This window comes from Mauremys reevesii, linkage group 12 (genome assembly GCF_016161935.1).
Source record: "Mauremys reevesii isolate NIE-2019 linkage group 12, ASM1616193v1, whole genome shotgun sequence".
NCBI classification, from domain to species: Eukaryota; Metazoa; Chordata; order Testudines; family Geoemydidae; genus Mauremys; species Mauremys reevesii.
Genome location: NC_052634.1, coordinates 13,147,429 through 13,155,528, shown reverse-complemented (window position 1 = coordinate 13,155,528; position 8,100 = coordinate 13,147,429).

Sequence of the window (8,100 nt, the reverse complement as noted above, 5' to 3'; positions counted from 1 at the left end):
GGTTACTGTTTCTCAGCCTAATCAGCAAGCCCCTTATTTCTTAGAGGGGCAGCGATGGATGCTGTGGAAATAGAGTCATTATCGCCCTTAAGAAGCCACTAAATCTAAAGAATATAAAGGCACAGTGCTCTGTTTGCCCACCACCTTCATTTAAAAGGCCTAGTGCTCCCCACCCTGACACACAGCATCTTTCTTTATGCAACTTAAAAAACACGTATTTCACTGTGTACTTTAAATTCCACCAATGTGCAAAGCTCAGGCAGTGCCCAGAGACATGTGTGCTGACTGGAAAATAAACAAATAATATAAATTTTGGGCCCAGTCGAGTAGACAAAACTCCCATTGACTTGGTGGTGGATTGGATCTGGGTTTTGTTAAGTTGCTGCATCCTGGCTCTTTGGAGCCTGTGCAGAGGCTGAAGCTGAAAAGTTTGCATCTGAATCATAATTTCCATCAGAGGACAGTCTGGTTGAGTCCTTTACAGAGCCCACGCTGCTAAATCTGGCCGTACCATCAATTTCTCCAAAGGAAAGTTTGGATCTGATGTTCTGGTTCTGACTTATCCGTATCAGGCACCTGAATATCCCAGCATTCAAGGAAATGCACATGATGTTCAGGTGTATTTATACCATGGGCATTTTCATTCTTACACATATAGAAGAATTAGAACTTCATGTAGAAGCCCTTCTTTAAAAAAATAGCATTGTATGTGAGAAATCGGAAGAAGGGAGCATACATAATAAGCCATATAGCTGTGGGGAGTGATCTGGTATTTGTTTAAGAAGAGGTTTCTTAGTAGCAGCCGTGTTAGTCTGTATCCACAAAAAGAACAAGAGCACTTGTGGCACCTTAGAGACTAATACATTTATTTGAGCATAAGCTTTCATGGGCTACAGTATCACAGAAGCAGGTGGTCAGAGATGTAGCTCCCTACTAGAAGCCAAAGGCCTAAATTGGATAGAACTCTGCTACATCTTACTTTGTGAATAGATGTCATTGTTCATCTAGCCAGTCCCTGACTGGATATAGATATGCTGATGTCCAGCAAACGGCAACTCCTCTCTCTGTGCCACCAGTAATGCAGCATATGTGATCCTGCATTACAGCAGGTTAAAAGCTGTTAATATTTCCAAAGGCCCTGCTGCTGCAAGCACTAATGTGGTGTGTGGCACAAAGTGTAACCGTGTTGCCTTCAACACAAGTGTGAGCAGAATCGATGTGTAGGCACGGTGAAGGTTAAGTGGTATGTGAATGCCCTCGGCACTGAGGAGTCATAAGTCTCAAGCAGAGCTGGTGGGAACATTTTCAACCAAATTACTTGATGTTGAAGCTGGCATATTTTGCGGAGATATATCAGCTTTGATGAACTTTTCCCCGGGAAGGTTTCTGGTGGAGAGACATTCTCTCACACTCTATAGCCCACTGGACAGGGATGTGGGGAATCCAGCTGCAAGTCTCTGCCCTGTTGGGCTCAGTGATCTTGGATGAAAAACACTGCTCTGAATCAGGCACAGATTTGCAGCTGCGTCCCCCACATCCCTTGCCAGCGGTAGGAAAAATTATCTGAAAGGGGCTTTTCATTGGAATAACTGGCCAGATTCTGATCTCAGACCAGTGGTAAACCCAGAGTAGCTAAGATCAGGCTGTAGCCCCAATATCTGTCTTTTCCCCAGCCCCAGTATTCACATCACCAGCACCAGCCCATTATGATGTTGGTAGCCTGCTTTGATGTCACAGACGGCTAGGGTATTTTTGTAACCCCACAGCACCATCTAGTGTTCGTAACTTGGCACTAACATAGCTAAATTCACTTTCAATCCCACCAATCCACACATGCTCTCCTCCAAACACAGACTGCAAATACACCCTCAGCTCAAATCGGTGTGTTAAACGCTGACTAGACGGCTGGCTTTGGGAGCAGCAGCCCAAGGCAGATGAAATAAACTGCTTTTTCTTACCCCTTCTAGGAGGGTGGTGAAGGCGGTTAGCCAATTGTGCCACCCCAGCAGGGCGGCGCGGCGGGCGGGGGCGGCTCGGCGTGCTAGTCCTCAGTCCTTCGATGCGTGCCTGTGCCTGTGGAGAGGGTGCGGTTCCATGGTTCCATGGTGGAGCACAGCATCCACAGGCTTGCCTGCGGAGGTCCACCCCCGAGACGCAGGACCAGTGGACCCTCGCAGGCACGGCACGCCCCCGTCCCCCGAGACCGACGGGACGGACCTCCACAGAGAGCCTGCGGGAGAGGTCCAGCGAGCCGCCGCCCACCCTCCCGCGCGCGCCCGCCGCCGCGCTGGCGTGCTGGGGTCTAGAGCCGGCCCTGGCACTGGAAAGGGTTACCTAGGGAGGTGGTGGAATCTCCTTCCTTAGAGGTTTTTAAGGTCAGGCTTGACAAAGCCCTGGCTGGGATGATTTAGTTGGGGATTGGTCCTGCTTTGGGCAGGGGGTAGGACTAGATGACCTCCTGAGGTCCCTTCCAACCCTGAGATTCTATGATTCTATAGAGATCTGCTGTGCTCCATCCCTAGAATAGCATGTTCATTTATTTGCTTCACATGATAAGAAGGGGAGGGAGTTCAGATTAGATTCCACCAAGAGGGAATGAAGATACCAACTGGCAGTAGGAAGCTAGGAAGACAGGGAAAGCATCTGAAAGCAAGAGAGAGAGAGAGAGAGAGAAAAAATCCACATCCACATCACCCCCCAAAGTAACTAAAGAGGGGCACATGAAAAACTCACAACTTTCCCTTCTCACAGCCACTTTCATTCCAGGAAGGGTTAGGAACTAAATTTGTAATACAGGTTGTTTATGAAGGGCCACATCCTTTGGGATCAGCAAACTTCCAGACAAACTTTGCCTTCTTTGTAAGCCAAGGTCCTGCCAAACCGCAAGAACCGGAACGCATAATGGGATTATGAAATGGACATTCCTCTTCCTTGCCACAGAGCTGTGCCCTGGCTCCACTCATTGCTTTGCCGAGAACCAGGACCAGCTCTAGGCACCAGCAAACCAAGCACGTGCTTGGGGCGGCACAATTCCAGGGGCAGCATTGCGGGTGGTTTTCTTTTTTCTTCGGCATTTGTGCTTTTTTGTTCTTGCTTGGGGTGGCAAAAAACCTAGAGCCGGCCCTGCCGAGAACCACTGCTGAGAGTGTAGGGGTGGGAATGCCTGCCTGTAGGAAAGTGCAGGGAGATCAAAAACCACAACCCAGAGGGGTTTGTCCTTCCTAGCTTTCAAACCCAAGCTCATTTATCCAGCAAAAGGATTGGAGCTTTTCCATTTGGTACCCAGTAATAAATAAATAAATACAATTAAAACAAAGCACTTTGCCCTACGGTAGAACCTTATAGCTGGGAGTATTTAGCTACCTCTTAGGGGCTGTGAAGTTTGACTGATGTTTAGGGACTGAGTTACTCAGCTGGAAAGTGCAACAATCTTACAAAGTAGTATCTCATTAGCATAGTCACACCTATGCAAGTAACATACCATCTACCACTTCTCTGTACCCAGCAAGATTACTTCTTCCCATGAGGCCTCAGTCTTACTGGGGACTCAGGTGCGAGGGCAATACAAATACCCACTAATCAGACTCACCGAAGAATCTCATTGCTTAACATGCATATTTATAGCAAGTGACTAGGTAAACTCACAACTCTTATTTGAGCTGTGCAAAGGAAAAAATCACCAGCAAAACCCAATTTGCAAAAAAGCAAATGACTGAGTGTTTTCATGTTTAAATGTTCACTTGGGCACAAGGCTGTTTTCCTCCCCCCTCTCTCCTCCTTAGCAGAAAGATGATGCAAGGCCCAGATCATAAAGAAACACACTCCTCTTTCTTTTGCGGGGGACTAATATAGACCCCAGAAGGGCAAGCATTGAGCCCAGCACTGGCAGCCAAGAGGGATCCTCAACCCTGCTCCAGCCTTTCTACACAATGTAAAAGGGGCAGAGTGACATAAAGAGACTTTAGAAGCCCTGTATCCAGCCAGGATAGGATTCTCCCAGTCCAGGCACCCTGCAGGACAGCCATAAGGCTGGCTCCCAAGGGCCTCTCACTAGGGGCCGCTACAGGGGGTGTACATTGCAAAGATTCCAGGCAGTGCTAAAGCCCATAGGGCAGGCCAAGGAGGCTTGTGTAATTTAAGACTGAGCTGTCTAAATAAGCTATACAGGTGGCTTAAAGCCATCTTATGCCGCCCTGGGCTCGGTGTTCTGGGCGTAACCTCTTAGGGTATGTCTACACTGCCATTTAAAACCCAGTTTTGCAGACTCAGGCTCATGCAACAGTGCTAGAATCAGCAGTGTAGATGCTGGGGCTTGAGCTGCCACATAGGCTCTGAAACTCACTCCCCAGGCTTCAGCGCCCAGTGTCTACATTACTGTTTTAGTGCCATAGCATGACCCCAAGTCTGTAGACCCAGGCTCTGAGACTCTTTGCTGTGGATTTTAAATCACAGTTGTCGACATACGGTCAGAGGCCCAGCACAGAATCTCACTTCTGGTTTCTATCAGGTCCAAGTAGCATTGCCTTCTCCCAGCATCCAAACATCCTGGGTCAGGCTCCCCACTCCTGGATTCATGGGATTGGCTTAAAAATCTTGAGATTTTAAAAGGAATTCACATTTGGAGTGCTCTTTATTTGCCTGCTGTGGTTACGAGGCGTTAGGTTTGCATGTTTTCAAAGCTTTTCTCTGCAACAGCTAGAAGCTTGGGGGGGGGGGGGGTTAAAAGAAAGAAAGAAAGAAGAGATTCTGCAGTCACCTGACTCCAGGAACTGGGATTTTTTAAAAAGGCACCAAATAATGGAAGACTCAGTCTAAGACAGTCGGAACTGGCACCACCACCCGACTCTGAAGAAAATTGTTTTCCTTTCCTATTTAGCTTGCGTGATTTTCCCATGAGACAAATACAAAGCTTCAGACGAAGTATCTAGACTGCAAGATCTTTGTGCATGAGACCATCTTTTTGTTCTGTATTTGTACAGCACCTAGCACAATGGGGTCCTGAGCCCTGAGTGGGGATTGTAGGCGCTACCACAATACAAATAATAGCAAAACTGGAACTCTTCAATGAGAATTCTAAGCCTCATATCCCTGATACTTAGTATAAGTTTCTAACATCAGTAGACAGGAGCCATGAGCAGCTGTGAACAGAGAAATCCAGACACAACCCACTGAGCAGGTTTAATTTAACTTTCTGTTGGACATAAGAGCCCTGGATGAGACAGTGACTTTGATATGCCCTCTCGCTTTGGATTTTTAATTGGACTATCAAAAATATTAATGGACCATCTGGAAACATTATAAACACTTTTACAGATTAATGATACAGAGAAGAGTATGCTTAAAATGAATTCTCCACCCAACTGATCTTCAACAAAACTCGGCTTTGCAGACCTCACAAAGATGCTTGAGGATTTTCAGGCCACCCCATCAATCACTTAAGGTTCTTAGCCTCATCCATAGAGACCTCGGGAGGCCCGAGATCTTGGGAACTGTCTTGTAGAGTCAGAATGTCATTTTTCAGCTGTACTCATCCTAAAGGAAAGGACAAGGTTTCCACAGCAGTGGGAGAAAATGGATGTCATTTTGGTTCCCACTGGTTAAAATATGGTAAAGAATTTTTGTGGAAAGTTTTGAAGTTGGTTCTGTTCCATGGGGAGCAGGGGCATTTGTTTATTTAAAACATTTCAAGACATTTCAATAAAATGTTTGACATTTGGGGTTTAATTCCCCCCTTATTTTTTGTTCCCTTCTCCCTCTTTTTCCATTTTTACCACTAACAAAGGTGAAAAGCTGCAAACAAAAATGTTTCCTTTTTTCATTTTGTTGAAGGATAGAAAAATTCGGAAGAAGAGAGAAAATTATTTTTAAAAAGGCCTTTTTTAACCAACTGGCACCCTTCCCCCATATATATACCTTCATTTGAGAATTTCAGTCAGCTCTAATTTTGATTTATCTACCCGAAATCTGGGTCTTGTCTAAACCTGACTTTTACACAGCATCTAAAGCCTCTTGGGGAAAACTGGAGACAATCCTGCTATTCTGTTTCTCTGATTACCATGTTGTTTAGTACTAAGGACATGTTTGAAACTGGAATTTTTATCCTTCAAGAGTTCATCTGCTTGGCTGCCCTCAGATATCACTGTAGTCGTATCACCCCTGCTTGCTAAGCAAAGGAATTTTTATGTCACAGAAATCTAACTTTGGAACAGGCAGATTGTAACAAAAATAAACGTGATGTAGAGTTACATAAAAACAGGATTAAAGAAGTGACTGGAAATAGAGAATCAAGTGTGTCTGGTTCAAAGTTTCCCGATGGCATGACAACTACACTTTAAAATATGTTTGCAGTCGAGAATACAATAGATACTTTCTTGCTCGACAGAACTGCTCATTGTATCTATCAACTTCACTGCACAAAACAATGCCTGTTAGCACTGCAGTTCCAAAGCAGCCATGGGTGGGCGAGTTGCATTCTATTCTGCCTCCATCCTCAACACTAATATCTTCTAAGTCCTACTTGCAGAATCCTTATTGCTGCTGGTGAAGTAAGTTCTTTCCCTAGAGTGTGTCAAATTCAAGCCCTTTCTTCCTATCTTCAAGACATTCAATAGTCTGGACCCAGGACACCTGGAAAGTCATGTAAAACTCTGGAAATGGTCAAGAACTCAGCTCCTCTGGTTCAATAGAACTATTTATTGAAAAGGAGATTTTTTTGTGGAGGAGGCAAAGGCATTTTGGAAACCAATTCCAGACAGCAGGAACAAAGAACTACCTCAGACCTCACCATCTTCCATTCCAAGGGTAATGGGAACATCTTTGGCTAAGTCTTCACTGATAAAAACACACAGCACACAGAAGTGTATATATTCCTGTCAGATACACACACAATTTTCTTCTTGAGGAGAGGAAGAGACAGGAAAACCACTACACAACAGCTGTTATGTCACATTATTTAGTGCACTATTGAAGGCAATCACATACCATGATGATGAACACAGTTAGATGAACCAGAACAGAACTGGAGAACAGTCGGCCTGACTTTCATAAGGCAGGCTGAGTTTGCTATAATGGCTGTAGCTACCAGCTTTTGACTTATAGATTGCAGCTTTGTCTGAAAAGTAATTAAGAGACAGAATGGGGAACTTCCACAGTATTTGACAATTTTTGTCTTGAACTCCATTAATAGTGACAGGACTTTCCAAAAGGGCAGTGCGAGGATTCTAACTGTTTCAGCATTAGCACATTCTTCCTTCACATTACTTATTATATTAAATAAAAGTTTGGACTTTTCAATTTGCTTCAGCTGTGATCACCACCACTTCATGTCTGCTTTCTGCAAATATTTTAGTTTCCCAGCAGCCATGTTTGTGGAAACAGGAGATTTTAAATACACAAAGCAGAATATTCACCAAACGTAAATTATAAATTCACCATCACAAGGATTTGCACCAGAAACTTGACTCTATAAAGTCAGGGAACAGAAACATACCATAAGACCTATATGTCCAATCAAAAGAGCCTGAATTTTAAACACCCACAGTGAACTGTTAGCAAATAAGCTACAGAACTCAAGTTATTTACAGAAGTGCTTTGATGCATAATTTGGAACATATTTAGGAGAATCTAGATTTGTTCATGCACAATTTGCAAATAGAGGCAACCAGTTCAACTAAATTATTTTGTTTTGTATTTCTTTTCTGTGTCCTCTCTCACCATTAGTTTTAAACTCACTTGTGTCTTTTCTTCAACTTAGATTTTAAGTTCTACTGTCTCTCACTGTGTGTTTATATAGGGATTTACATAAAGGGACTCTGATCCTGATCAAAACTTCTGTGCATTACTGTAGTGCAACTAACAAATGACCTATTCTGAATTGTTCACCCAGCTCTTGCAAGGACTCAAGTGAAGACATCAGGAGACTACTGGGACATTACAGGTCACTTAACAGGAGAAACTGCATGTATGTGAGCAACAATTAAGAGAGAAGATGTTCCTGCCACTTAGTCTTTCTTTAAGTAAAATTTGTATTGCCCCACCTGGATAAAGCCTGCTTGTTTTGCCCACAAAACCACTCAACATCATGGCAGCTGTCTAAACGAG